We start from the raw sequence: 14,410 nt of genomic DNA on the forward strand, positions 1-14,410 counted from the left end.
CAAATTCGAGCTCGGGTCTCTATTCGAAGGGCATACTCGACTAGAAAATCATAGGTTCTACTACTACGAACACGAAGGGTGTAACAATCTCCTTAGCAGGAGGTGACTGAGGAGGATGAGTCAATTCATGCTGAGGAGGTTGGGCTAGGACAGGAACCTCCGGGTTTCATTGCTACTCCTGTGCTCTAGGATACACTGGTTCGTATGATGGGTCTTCTTAAGAGTAAAGTACAGGCTGGAGTACTACTAGCTGCTTCTGATGGTTCCCAGATGAGGGCAGGAGGATAGACTCCTGATCACATGGTTGCTCCCGGATTTCAGACTCCTGAGACTAGGCTCGCACCTGCTATGACTCCTCGATTCATGGGCATGCCAGTGCCAGGCATTGCTTTACCCGTGATATGATGTTCATAGAGCTGAAAAAGATGTTTGAGCATTTCAGGAAGATGATTCCTTCCAAGTACGACGAAGATCTCGAGGATGACGCGTATGAGTTTCTAATAATTTATCATGAAAGGTTGCATAACCTCAGGTTAGTGGAGTCTCATAGTATAGATTATACTACTTTTCAGATGGTTGGCCCAGCCAAGATGTGGTGGAGGTCATTTGTTGAGACTAGACCAGCAGGGTTCCTCTCCGTTCACCTGGGCTTCATTCACTTAGGCCTTTTTGAAGAAGTTTGTGCCTTGTAGTATTTGAGAAAGGAGGAGGGCTTAGTTCGAGGGGTTACACTATGGGCATATGTTTGTGATAAAGTATGAGAACCAGTTCCACGCCTTATCTCGCCATGCTTTGACGAGTCTTCTTGATGAGGGTGAGGAGGTTCACTAATGGATTAATTTTCCCTCTTCAGTTGATCACAGCACAGATCGCTGCCATAAGCTCTTCTTTTTAGTAGATTGTCGATGTAGTTCAAGAGGCCGAGTTCATTAGGCATGAGGATTATGAGGAGCGAGTGATCAAGAGGCCCCGTTTTGACACAGATGTGGGTACCTTATCTGGAGGTAGAGGACACTTTAGCAGAGGTCATCACCGTCCGATAGCTAGGCCAGTTATAGCAGTTATGCCTGTTTTTAAGAGGGGTCAGATCGCGTACTACATATGGCATAGGGCAGTTGTCTAAGAGTTTCTATAGGCCACCAGGTCGTGGGGCACATTTGGGTGCAAGTTCTTCTTCTCAGTGAGCTACAGTTCCTGAGGGTTGCTTTGAGTGTGGGGACCTTGGGCATTTCAAGAGGGATTAACCCTGACTTAGGCGCAGTGGTCAGTATCAGAGTTCCCAGACATCCTTGCCTAAAATAGCTGCACAACCGGTTAAAAGTGGTGCTCAGGGTAATAGGGGTGGTTCTTAGGAAGCTTAGTGAGGTACTCAGCCAGGCCGAGGTAGTGGTCACGGGGGTACTCAGAATTTGGGTGATCGTGCTCATTATACTTTTCTGGGCATACTTGAGGCAAAGGCCTCCGATGCAATCATCATAGGTATACTTTTGATTTTTTGTCGTTCAGCTATAGTGTTATTTGGTCCAGGCTCTACCTATTCATATGTGTCTACCTATTTTACCATGAGTTTCGATTTGATGTGTGAATCCCTAGAATGCCCATCCATGTTTCTACTCCTATTGGGGATTCAGTAGTTGTAGACCGAGTACATAGGTGTTGCGTAGTTACTTTGATGGGGTATGATACCCAAGTAGAGTTGAAAGTCTTAGATATGGTGTAATTTTACTCTATTCTTGGGATGAATTTGTTATATCTGTATCATGCGATCTTGGATTGTCATGTCAGGATGGTTACTTTTGCCTTGCCGGGATACCTCGCTTAGAGTGGAAGGGTACTCTTAGTCAGTATCCAAAGAAGGTGATTTCATTTCTTAAGGCTCAAAGGATAGTAGAGAAGAGTTCTCTCTTATTTTGCTTATATTGGAGACACTAGCGCGGAGACTCCTCCGTTAGAGTCAGTCCAGATAGTATAAGAGTTCCCAGTGGTGTTCCCTACATACCTTCCAGGTGTTTCGCCCGAGTGTGATATCGATTTCTGTATTGACTTAGAGCCGGGCACTCAGCCCATTTCTATCCCACCATATAGGATGGCACCAGCTGAGTTGAAGGAATAGTTGTAGGATTTATTGAGTAAAGGGTTCATACGGCCTAGTATTTCACCGTGGGATGCTCTTGTGTTATTTGTGAAGAAGAATAATGGAACTATGCGGATGGGTATTGATTACTGGCAGCTGAAGAAAGGGACTATCATGAACAAGTATCCTATTCCGCGCATTGATGATTTATTTGACCAGCTTCAGGGTGCTTTTATCTTTTCCAAAATTGACTTAAGATTCGGCTATCACCAGTTGAGGATTAGGGCTACGAATGTCCCTAAGATAGCCTTCCGGACGCGTTATGGACATTATAAGTTATTAGTGATGTCATTTCGGTTAGCAAAATATCCCGCAACCTTTATGGAGTTAATGAATAGAGTATTCAGGCCTTAGTTGGATTCGTTTGTGATTGTTTTTATTGATGACATCTTGATATACTTATGGAGTAAGGAGGAGCACGAGCAACATTTAGGGATTGTGCTTGGATTTTGATAGAGAAGGAGTTTTACGCTAAGTTCTCGAAGTGTGAATTTTGGCTTAGTTCGGTAGCATTCTTGAGGCATGTAGTGACTAAGGATGGTATCATGGCAGATCCCAATAAGATTGAGGTAGTTTGAGATTGGATTAGGCCGGCTTTGGTTACTGAGGTTCGGAGCTTTGTGGGCCTCGCAGGTTACTATTGTTGTTTGTTGAGGGATTTTCATCCATTGTGTCCCCATTTACAAAATTGACTCAGAAGGAGGTAGCTTTTCATTGGTCCAATGAGTGTGAGGCGAGCTTTTAAATGCTCAAGACTTTGTTGACCACCTCTCCGATTATGACCTTACCTATCGAGGGAAAGAGCTTTACAGTCTATTATGATGCTTCAGGAGTGGGTCTTGGTTGTGCATTGATGTCGAAAGGGAAAGTGATAGCTTATGCTTCAAGGCAGTTGAAGATGCACGAGAAGAACTAACTCTCTCATGACTTAGAGTTGGCGGCGGTAGTGTTCGCTTTGAAGATTTGGAGGCATTATCTCTATGGAGTTCATTGTAAGGCTTCATGGATCATTATAGCCTTTAATATGTATTCAATCAGAATGAACTCAACTTGAGACAGCGTAGGTGGTTGTAGTTACTAAGTGACTATGACATGACCATTCTTTATCATCCGGGCGAGGCCAATATGGTGGCGGATGCCTTGAGTAGGAAGGAGGTGAGCATTGGGTAGCTTGGAATTATTGCAAGTGGGAGAGCGTCCTTTAGCTATGGATGTTCATTATTTGGTTAATTGCTTTGTGAGGCTTGATAATCCAGATTCTGGTAGGGTTTCAGCATGTGTAGAGGTGCGTTCTTCCTTATTAGAGCAGATGAATAGTTTGAGGACGTGAAGTTATGCAAAAATTAGGACAAAGTGTTGCAAGGTGAGGCTAAGAATCTATTCTCGATGGTGATGGAGTCTTGAGGATCAAAGGTCAAATTTGTGTTTCAAGAGTTGGAGATTTGACTAGGTTGATCATAGAGGAGGCCCATTGTTCGAAGTATCCATTTACCCAAAGGCAACAAATATGTATCGTGATTTGAAGCAACATTATTGGTGGTGTCGCATGGAGAGAGACATAGTGGAGTTCATGTTTCGGCATTTGAATTGCCAGCAAGAAAAGTATGAGCACTAGAAGCTTTTGAATTGCCAGCAAGTGAAGTATGAACACTAGAAGCTTGGTGATATAATTTAGAGGATGCCCATTCCCGAGTGGGAGTGGGAGCAGATTGCTATGGACTTTGTAATAGGATTATCACGCACATTAGGCAAGTTCGATGCTATTTAGGTCATCGTGGACAGATTGACCAAGTCTGCTATTTTCATTCCAGTTCAGGCTACTTATAATTCGAAGAAGTTGGCTAAGATCTACATTTGTGAGATAGTCTGATTGCATGGGGTGCCTAATTCTATCATTTTCGACCGAGAGAATCAGTTTAAATCACATTTCTGGAGGTCTATGCAGAAGGAGTTGGGTACCACATTAGAGCATAACACAACTTTTCATTCTGAACTGACGGATAGTTCGAGCGGACTATTCAGGTCCTCGAGGAGAGCTTGTGTGATTGACTTTAGAGGTCAATGGTATCAGTTTCTACCTTTGGCGGAGTTCGGTTATAGTAATAGCTACCATTTGAGCATTGAGATTACCCCGTTTGAGGCATTGTATGGTAGGATATGTCGTTACCCATTTGGTTGGTTTGATGCTTTTGAGGTTAGGCCTTGGGGTACTGATTTGGTGAGGGATTCGTTGGATAAGTTAAAGTTGATCCAGGAAAGACTTCTCATAGCTCAGTGTAGATAAAAGAGTTATGCGAACCGAAAGGTTCGTGATTTAGAGTACATGGTCGGGGAGCAAGTTCTATTGAAGGCTTCACCCATTAAGGGTGTGATGAGGTTTGGGAAGGGAAGGGAAGTTGAGTCTGAGGTTTATTGGTCCACTCGGGACAGTTCAGCGTGATGGTGAGGTAGACTATGAGTTAGCTTTTTCTCTGAGTCCTTTGGGTGTTCACCTAGTTTTCTATGTTTTGATGTAGAAGAAGTACCATTCGGATGGTTCTCATGTGATTAGATGGGATTCGGTGTTACTTGAACAGAATCTGACTTTTACGGAGGAGCCGATAGTTATTGAGGAGGTGATGTGGGAGACCAAGTCTGATATGCGGTCTAGATATCCCAGCTTTTTGAGGATCCAGGTATCTTTCTATCTTCTACCGTTCGAGGACGACCGCTATTTTTAGTGGTATCAGATGTAACGACTCGCTAAGTCATTTTGAGCTTCTCACTTAGAAATTTCCAAAGTACATTTCTCGAGGTTGATTTTGTGTATTTATGACCTGTGGGGATGGATGGCGCGGTTCTCGAGGTAATCGAGCGAGTTTCAGATTGATTTTAGTAAGTTTAGAAGTTTGAGAGTTAGTTCAATGAAAAAGTTTGACCAAAGTCAACACTGGGGTAAATGTGTCATTTTTGTTGTTTCATCGATTCTGTTAGGTCAGGAATGTCATTTTTTATTTAGTCGAGTCTTTGGTTCTATTGTGTTTTGGGTACTTGGTTGGACAGTTGGGTTTTCGTAGTGTTGGAGTTGACCTTGGTCAACCTCGGGTCAAAACGACCTCTTTTGGGAAATTTGAGTGCGCGAGTGAATTTGTAGCTTGTTTTACGATAGAAAGGCATATTTGGTTTGTGTCGGGAGGGGGGGAGGGGTTCCGAAAAAGTTTTGAATGTTTGGTTGAAATCCCGGAAAAACCAATTTTCTGGTGTTTCAAGGTCGCATTCGCGTGATAGGGCTCATATTTGTGAAGGGTAGTTGAAGTCTGGGAAGGATTGGCCTGGTCAGCACATTCGCGATCAACCAGCCTTGATCGCGATCGCATTCGCGAGATGGGGCTCGCGTTCGCGAAGGGTAGTTGGGGTCTGGGCCGGAATTGCCTTATCATCACGTTCGCGATCGACCATTCGCAATCGCGGTGGTTTGGGTCGGGTCAACGTCGCGTTCGCGATGTGTAGTTTCCTGAACAGTGATTAAATAACCCCAATTTTGTGTTTCATTTCCCATTTACCATTTTTTAAGCTAGAGAGCTCGAAATTGAGAGAATCAAAGTGCCAAGATCAAGTTTCTTCATTGTGGTAAGATCTATACCTTCATTTAAGCTTATTCCATTTATTTTGTCACGCCCCGAACCATGGCCTGGGTGTAACACGACACTCGGTGCCTTACTGTAAGTGACCGAGCGAATCATATGGCTTGCTGAAACAACATAGGACATGATGCGTAATATAAGTTAAACATGCATGATTTGAGTAAAACATGGGACCTAATAATCATAAGTCTGAAAATACCATTATATCATAATTGCGGAAATAGTCTGAAAGTATAGTAACGTAGCCAACAAGGCTAACTCAACTAAATATCTGACATGACATAAATGAACTAGTCTATGAAAACTTTAAATGTGAGTCTTGACTGCTAAACTATTTACCGGGACAAGGCCCCCAGCATACCTTGACTGTATAACTAACATGAAAATGAAGTATAAATAATGACAAAACCCCGAATGAGATGGGGCCCACCAAAAGCTAATACGCGCAAGGTCCTAACGAGCAGATCCTCTGTCCTATAAATCAATACTTGCATCGTGAAATGCAGGCTCCCGGGCAATAAAAGGCGACATCAGTACATTTGAATTGTATTAGTATATAAAGCAAATAAATGAAATAAACATGACACATTAAATAATAGAATGGAAACTGAAACTGAACATGAACATGAGCATTATCTGACATGAATAAATTATAACATGAGTAAACACATTTTAAGTACATACATATCTGTATCTTTGTGGGAGAGCCATAGTATAATCGACAACATAGAATCACCACGTGGGTAGGTGGGGTCTGGTACCTGGCCCGAGCAGCAGAGCAATCCCATACCTTTCCAGGGTTTGAGATATGAACATGACATGAAAGGATCCAACTCAATTGTCTGAAGGTGTCGTAATTGTAATCGTAAACTAGGGTGGACCACGAGGGTCATCAGATAACAACTTGCTAGATCATAAGAGAACTATACGGAAAAGGGACGAGCTCGAAAAGACATATGTATATAACCATGATGGACATAACTGTACTAGCCGACAAGACCATTATAAACACCTATACAAGAAAATATAGGCCAGGAGGGCTATACAACGTCTAACTATACCACAACTGTCTGCAAGCCTCTACCAGAGTACATGACATAATAAGGTTGGGATAGGGCCCGCCATACTCATATGTACAGAAAAAATGTAACATACCAAAACATGACAAAGAACTCTGGGACAAGTGGATTGCTCCAATATCAGGTGAAGGGCAACCTACTGATGCGCATTGTCACCCTATCTACCTAAACCTGTGGGCACGAAACGCAGTGTCTCCCAGGTGAAAAGGGTATCAGTACGAACAAAGTACGGAGTATGTAAGGCACGAAAGTAAGATAAAGGAGACGTAAAAGCACATAGGAGAAAAGGAATGCAACTTGTATATCTGAACTGCCTCTGAGGGCTAATTATAAGGATAAGTACTATATATGTGCGTATATAATGCATGCTCATACATATATATGCGTATATAATGCCTGTCAAGCCTCTGTAGGCATCCCATCATATCATATCGGCCTCAGTGGGGATAATCGTCATCATATGACTAGCTGATCAGGTGGTAGCGCGTATATAACGCCGTAACCGTCCTCATAACCCATATAGATATAATATAAGTGTATGCGTATATAACTCTTGCAGATATAACTCCTGCGGATATATATATATATATATATATATATATATATATATAGGATACGAGTACATCCTACATCATTCGGAGTGACGTAAGTTCGTTACACCTCCGAACATCGTTATGAGATAGCATTTTCATCAACATGTGACTCTATGAAGCATACTGAATCTGAAGAAGGACTTGCTAAGAACAATATTACTGTAACATGAATCAACATAGAACATTTCTAGCTGCTAAGAATATGATCATTATGGAGTAGCGTTACGTTTATGTTTCGTTCATATGGATCATGCCAAAAGAAGGAAAGTTAGCCTTAACATACCTTATATCAACTCCTCTCGTAAGCGCCCAAGCTTAGCTTCCTCTTAAATAGAATCTACAATCACAAAAATGACACCAACGCACTACAACTCTTAACGACAACTAACGAATGTTAAACATATTCTAAACGAATTTGGACATCATCTCCCCATAGTTTTCCCTACTTCTATAACTTCCAATAAACTAAAAACACAAGAAAAATATTCACACAATATATACAAGGTAAACCAAACATTTTCAGCCACAAAATCCCATCATCACAACTTCAACCCAAAGTCAGTGCACAAAGACAACTTAACATATGGTTTTCACCTTCTCCCCTGTGATTCTTCAACTAACTAACTTATTCACGACATTTTACACTCCAAATACATAGAGAAGAGGTTAAATCTTACCTTTACTAAGCTTGATTCACCTTTAAGAAACCCCAAAATTCAGCAACAGCAACAAGAACTTAAACTTCAACTTGCATCCAACACCTTTACTATGATCTTCCACCTTTGGAGAGTTGGATTTGGGGGTCTCTAGGGATTATTTTGGATGAGAGAGATATGAAAAAAAGTGATATTAAATGAGGCTATCAACGAAAATATATCAACCAAAGTCGGCCACCGACTTTGATCTGCGGTTGCATCTGCGACAACAGATGACTCGCAAATGCTCATCTGCGGCCACAAATGACCTCACATATCAGTTCCAGAAATTTCCAGAAACTTCCAAAGCCTTGATTTTCATATGCGACCATGATCTACGACAGAGATGGCCATCTGCAATGCAAATCATGCCTCACACTTCCCGAACATCGTCGATACGTATCTTCTTTAACTCGTATGGTGCCGAACCTTTAGGTACCTACTTATAACTCATATACGACCTTTCACAATCTTTTAGAAACTTCATACTACCTTCGACTCATATTAATTTACTTATGATGCAAACGAAGCGAATTTTATGTGGTGTAAGAATAGAAGCTCTATATACCTTAATTGCTCCAAAAACTTGAGAAAAGTTTGAATATTTGAAGAAGAATTCCAAAAGCTTGAATCTTTAACCTTAAGATGGGTTTTCACTTAGAATTCTTGTGTTGTGTTAGAAACACTTTGAGTCACTTGGAAAAGGCTTACCTTGGTGTAGGAGGATGATGGGAAGAGAGAATGATCATTTTAGGGCTTGAGGATATAAAGAATGAAGTGAAAAAGCCAAAGAATGAAGTTTTGAAGTTGATGTCGGGCCCATTTTAGGCTTATTTTTGGCCCGTAAATCATACTGTCAAACTGTAATAGTGTACTGGATAATTTTGGCATTTTTTACGGCTAATTTTACGGTCCGTTTTTACGGAGGGGAAGAATACTATTTAGTAAATCGTACATAACATTTTGTACAAATGTCATTTTAACCTCCATAATATACCATTGGAAAGGTATTTCAAATATCTATAACTTTCATGAATCACGTCTTCCCAAATTCCTAATAGATGTTTCCCTATACTCACTTTAATTGAGACCTGGTGCAAACTCACTTTAAAACATGCTCCATAGGGTAGCTTCTGACTTTGCTTTGCCCAAGGACTCTTCTTATGACTTGATTAGGTTTCAAACACCCTTTATAAACTACTCATATTGGCTTCATTATACCCCATCTTACGAGTCGAACCTTAGTTCGAATGCACGAGGTGTTACAAGCTCATAAGCCACTTGACCAATCCTTCGCAGGATCCTGTATAGCCTGATATATCTGGGACTAAGTTTCCTTTTCTTTCCAAACTAAGTTTCCATTTCTTTCCAAACCTCACGATACCCTTCATTAGTGACACCTTTAGGAACACCCAATCATTAACGTAAAACTCTAAGTCCCTTCGCTGCACATCTGATTAGGACTTCTGGCAATTTTGAGCCATTTTCAAATGCTCCTGGATCAGCTTGAATTTTTTCATAGCCTGATAGACTAAGTCTGGCCCTAACAAATCTGTTTTGCCAACTTTGAACCACCCAATAGGTGATCTACACCTTCGTCCATACAGGGCTTCGAACGGAGCCATCTTGATACTAGCATGATAATTGTTATTATCATAAATTTCAATGAGAGGCAAATGATCATCCCAATTACTGTTTAAATCTAGGACACATGCTCTCAACATGTCCTCAAGAGTCTGAATAGTGCACTCTGCCTGACCATCTGTTTGAGGATAGAAAGCTGTACTGAGGTTTACCTAGGTGCCCAATCATTACTGAAAGGACTTCAAAAAATTCATTGTAAACTGAGCACCACGATCTGAAATAATGGACACTGGGGTCCCATGAAGCATAACGATTTCTCGAATATACAACTTGGTGTAATCTTTTGCTGAATCTGTGGTCTTAACTGGCAAAAAGTGCACTGACATAGTAAGTTGGTCCAGAATCACCCAAATCTAGTCATGTCTTCGTGATGAGCAAGGTAGACCTGTTATGAAGTCCATATTTATCATCTCCCATTTTCACGCAGGAATATTGATATTCTGAGCCTAGCCACCAGGCCTTTGGTGCTCGGCTTTCACTTGCTTACAATTTGGACACTTAGCCACAAAATCTGCTACATTTTTTTTCATGTCAATCTACCAATAAATCTCCTTGAGGTCATGATACATCTTTGTGGAACCTGGTTGGATGGAATACCTAGAATTGTGAGCTTCTAAAATAATTCGCTTTCTAAGCCTATCTACATCTAAAACACATAATCTGCCTCGGTACCTCAAGGTACCATCATCTCCCCCTAGTTCAAAAGTCGTTGTCTTATGCCTGTTAATCCCCTATTTCAGGTGTAGTAAAAAGGGATCATTAAACTATTTCTCCTTCACTTTGGCCACTAAGGAGAAATAGGTCCTGTTTTGAAGAACAATTCCACCATCTTCGGAGTCCAACAGTCAAAATCCTATGTTTCCCAAGCGGTGAACTTCCTTTGTCATAATTCTCTTGTTTGCCTCAATGTGAGCTAAACTAGCTAAACTTCTCATTGATCACCGACTAAGAGCATCGGCTATTACATTTGCCTTCCCTAGATGCCAGAAGATTATTACATTTAAGTAATTCAAGCCATCTTCTTTGTCTAAGATTCAACTCCCTCTACTTGAAAATATATTAAAGGCTCTTGTGATTAGTAAAAATATCAACATGCACCCCATACAAATAGTGACGCCATATCTTAAGAGCGAAAACCACCGACGCCAATTCCAAGTCTTGAGTTGGATAATTCTTCTCATGAGCCTTGAACTGTCGGGATGCATAAGATACAACCTTACCATGCTGCATTAGGACACATCCAAGACCAATTCCCGAAGTATCACAATATACCATGAACCCTTTGGTTCCCTCTGGTAGCATCATATTTGGAGCAGAAGTCAACCTCTTCTTCAACTCTTCGAAACTTTGCTCACATGCATCTGACCATTGAAATTAGAGCTTCTTCATGGGTCAACTTAGTCAGTCAATGGAGTTGACATAGAGGAAAACCCTCTACAAAACGCCTAAAATAGCCCGCCAGACCCAAGAAACCTCTTATATCAGATGTTAAGGTTGGTCTGGGCCAATTGTTTACGACATCTATTTTCTGAGAATCAACTTTCACTCCTTCCCCTAAAATCACGTAGCTGAGAAAAGCCACTGATTTCAGCCAAAATCCACACTTTGAAATTTCGCATAGAGCTCACGATCCTGAAGTGTATGCAACACTATTCTGAGATGTTCTGCATGTTCAGTCTTACTACGGAAATAGACCAAAATATCATCAATAAACACAATGAAGAAAAGATCGAGATATGGCTTGAAGACTCTGTTCATGAGGTCCATGAAAGCTGCTGGTGCATTTGTCAACCCAAACGACTTGAGAAAAAATTCGAAGTGACCATAACGGGTTCTGAAAGTGGTCTTTGGAATATCTACTTTCTTAACCTCCAAGCGGTAACCTGATCTGAGGTCAATCTTGGAATAACACTGGGCACCCTAGTGTTGATCAAATAAATCATCTATTCTGGGGAGAGGATACTTGTTCTTAATGGTGACTCTGTTCAACTGACGGTTGATGTGCTGGGAAATTGTGGCATATTCGATACCTTTTTACGAGAAGTTTTACTTGTTTTTAGGCAAGTATATGTTGTTTTGATGTGTTTTTGTTGTGTTTAATGTAAATCATAAAGTTCGAGTTCAAGAACTGAAAGTTACAGAAAATTGCACTGAGGGTTGATTTTTACGGTCCGTACAAGATTATACGGACAGTGTCTGTGGTCATACAAAAGAAAGCAAGGCAACAGAATGTCAAAGTTGGACGATGCTGAAATACGAGCACTTATACGGACCGTATAATATTTTGCGGGCCGTATAGTTGGATGTGTTGAAGGCTGAAAGATGAGACAAAAAGTTGTGTTGGAAGAAGAAGTTTTACGGGCAAGTTGTATGAGCCGTATAAATTTATACGAACCGTGGAATACCAGTTCGTGCTTTTCTCTGCAGACATGAGGAATAGAGGTCCTATAAGTTTTATACGGCCCGTGTAATGTTATACGGACCCTATAAGTGCCGCCTGGGACTTAAGTGCAAATTTTGTACTTTTAAGTTTTTGAAACCTATAAATAGTCCAATGTAGGGTTTTGTTCATTATCAGTTGTTGTATTTTGACTTTTGGCTTAGAACATTAAATACTCTCTTGGTTTTGAAGATTCATAACATCAATTCAAGTATTATCAATTCCTCTTTTCATCCAAAGTAAGCAATTATGAATTCTTCAATTTCTTGTTTCTTGTTCTTTTTCATGAGTATCTAAATTCCCTTACTGGGGTTGTGAACCCAATGATGGGTGTTTTGTGAATGATATACACATAATGGATTGTTAGGGTTTATTTATTCTTCATTCTTCATTCTTCATTCATAATTAATGGTTGCAAACATTGATTAAAGCCATAGACCTTGATTTATTTGGGAAAATAATTAGGGTTGGTAAGAATAAATAACAAGGACTCAAATCTTTAAACTTTGTTTAATAAATTCACTTAGGAATATGAAGAATTTACTTGGCATAATTAACCGTTCTTCATAGTTACTTTCTTATATTTGGGAAAATCATAGAAAGAGATAATCTTTATTTATTGGGAAATAGTAGAGATTCATATAGAGGTTAAGTGCATTCATATAATGATCCATCAGAAGTATATCAAGATCAATACCCATGATCATACACCTTATCTAAAGGGGACACAACCTTGGTTTCTTTTACCATAAATTACAATCCAAAGCAATTAGTTGCTATTAGTCATAAACAACCAACTTTTACAAAAGTCATCGAATTAAGATATTAGACCTAAATTAAGCATTCTACGGATTAGAAACCTTTTCACACCATATTCCCTATGGGATTCGATCCCAACCTTGTTGGGTTACTATATTTGACATCGTTCGTTTTACGCTAATTAGAGGTGTAATTTGAGCGTATCGAATTTTGGCGTCATTACCGGGGAATACGATTTTGAAATTACTAAATAGTGTTTGCTTTAATTGAAGTCTTTTGCTTATTACATCACACCTTGTTTGCTATTCCTTATAAACCAGGTGAACATGAATTAGAATCAAGAAACCAACGTGCTGATAACCAGGGCGGTCGATTGAATAATCAGGCGAATGAATCTGATGAAGAGAATGTTTTCGCTAATCTTGTTCCTGAGGAGGACTATGCATCTGCTATTGTTCATCCTCGGGTTAGAGCTGCAAGCATCAAAATTGACTCCTCTCTATACCAATTGTTGAAGCTTGAGGGCTACTTTCAGAACTCTACCGATAATGACCCTCAACGTCATTTGCAGAATTTTGTGGATGTATTTGCTAATCACATCCAAAACAACATTTCACAGGATGCTATTCGGATGAGGCTTTTCAAATACTCTTTAGCTGGAGATGCAAGAACATGGTTCGAGAAGTTGCCCTAGAATTCTATTACTACTTGGGCAGAGATGGTAGCAGTCTTTCTCATGAAATGGTACCCTCATAGCAAGAAGGCTGAGATTCATGACAAGATCTGTGAATTTAAGCAGTGACCAGGGGAATAATTATATGAAGCTTGGGAGAGATTTAAAGAGTATTTGCAGAAAATTCCAAATCATGGTTTTTCAGAGAACATATTAATGGAGAAGTTCTATCGAGGGCTAGATCCAGTGATGCAATCAATTGCAAACAATACAGCTGATGGTAATTTTATGAATAAACCTTACCGATGAGTGACAGGCTGACTACGCACAATTAGGCTTGGCACTCAAACAATATTGATATTGTGCCTTATGGTAGTGTCATGATCCAGACTATGATAAAGAAGAATCAAGATGCCCAACAAACATTGGCTGAGCTTGCAACGAATATTTCCTTACTAACCAAAATGTTTGATGAGACCCAGATTAAGAAGGTAAATGTTTGTGAGGATGAGTCAGGTATGCCGAAGGGGATGTACCAGACCCAAGAGGGTTCATTTCAAAGACAGAACTACTAAGGTGGTTACCAGAATCAGAATCAATAGAGACCTCAGCAGGGTCAGGGTGCCTACAACAATAACAACTCAGGGAACTACAATAATAATTATGGTGGTATGAACCAAGGGACCTACAACAACAGCAACAATTTTAGAAACAAGAGTTCCAATCCTTATATACCACCGAAAGGGCAATCAATAGAGCAAGGTAGTTCG

General features: G+C 40.3%; 1 non-coding gene across 1 annotated transcript; it reads right to left on the minus strand.

Annotated features, from left to right (window-relative positions):
- Positions 1-13,734: 13,734 nt before the first annotated feature.
- LOC132038731 (small nucleolar RNA R71) lies at positions 13,735-13,840 on the minus strand. The gene has a single exon (XR_009410214.1). It is a non-coding gene; the product is annotated as a small nucleolar RNA R71 (small nucleolar RNA).
- Positions 13,841-14,410: the final 570 nt, after the last annotated feature.

Source organism: Lycium ferocissimum, chromosome 11 (genome assembly GCF_029784015.1).
Source record: "Lycium ferocissimum isolate CSIRO_LF1 chromosome 11, AGI_CSIRO_Lferr_CH_V1, whole genome shotgun sequence".
Lineage (NCBI taxonomy): Eukaryota > Viridiplantae > Streptophyta > Magnoliopsida > Solanales > Solanaceae > Lycium > Lycium ferocissimum.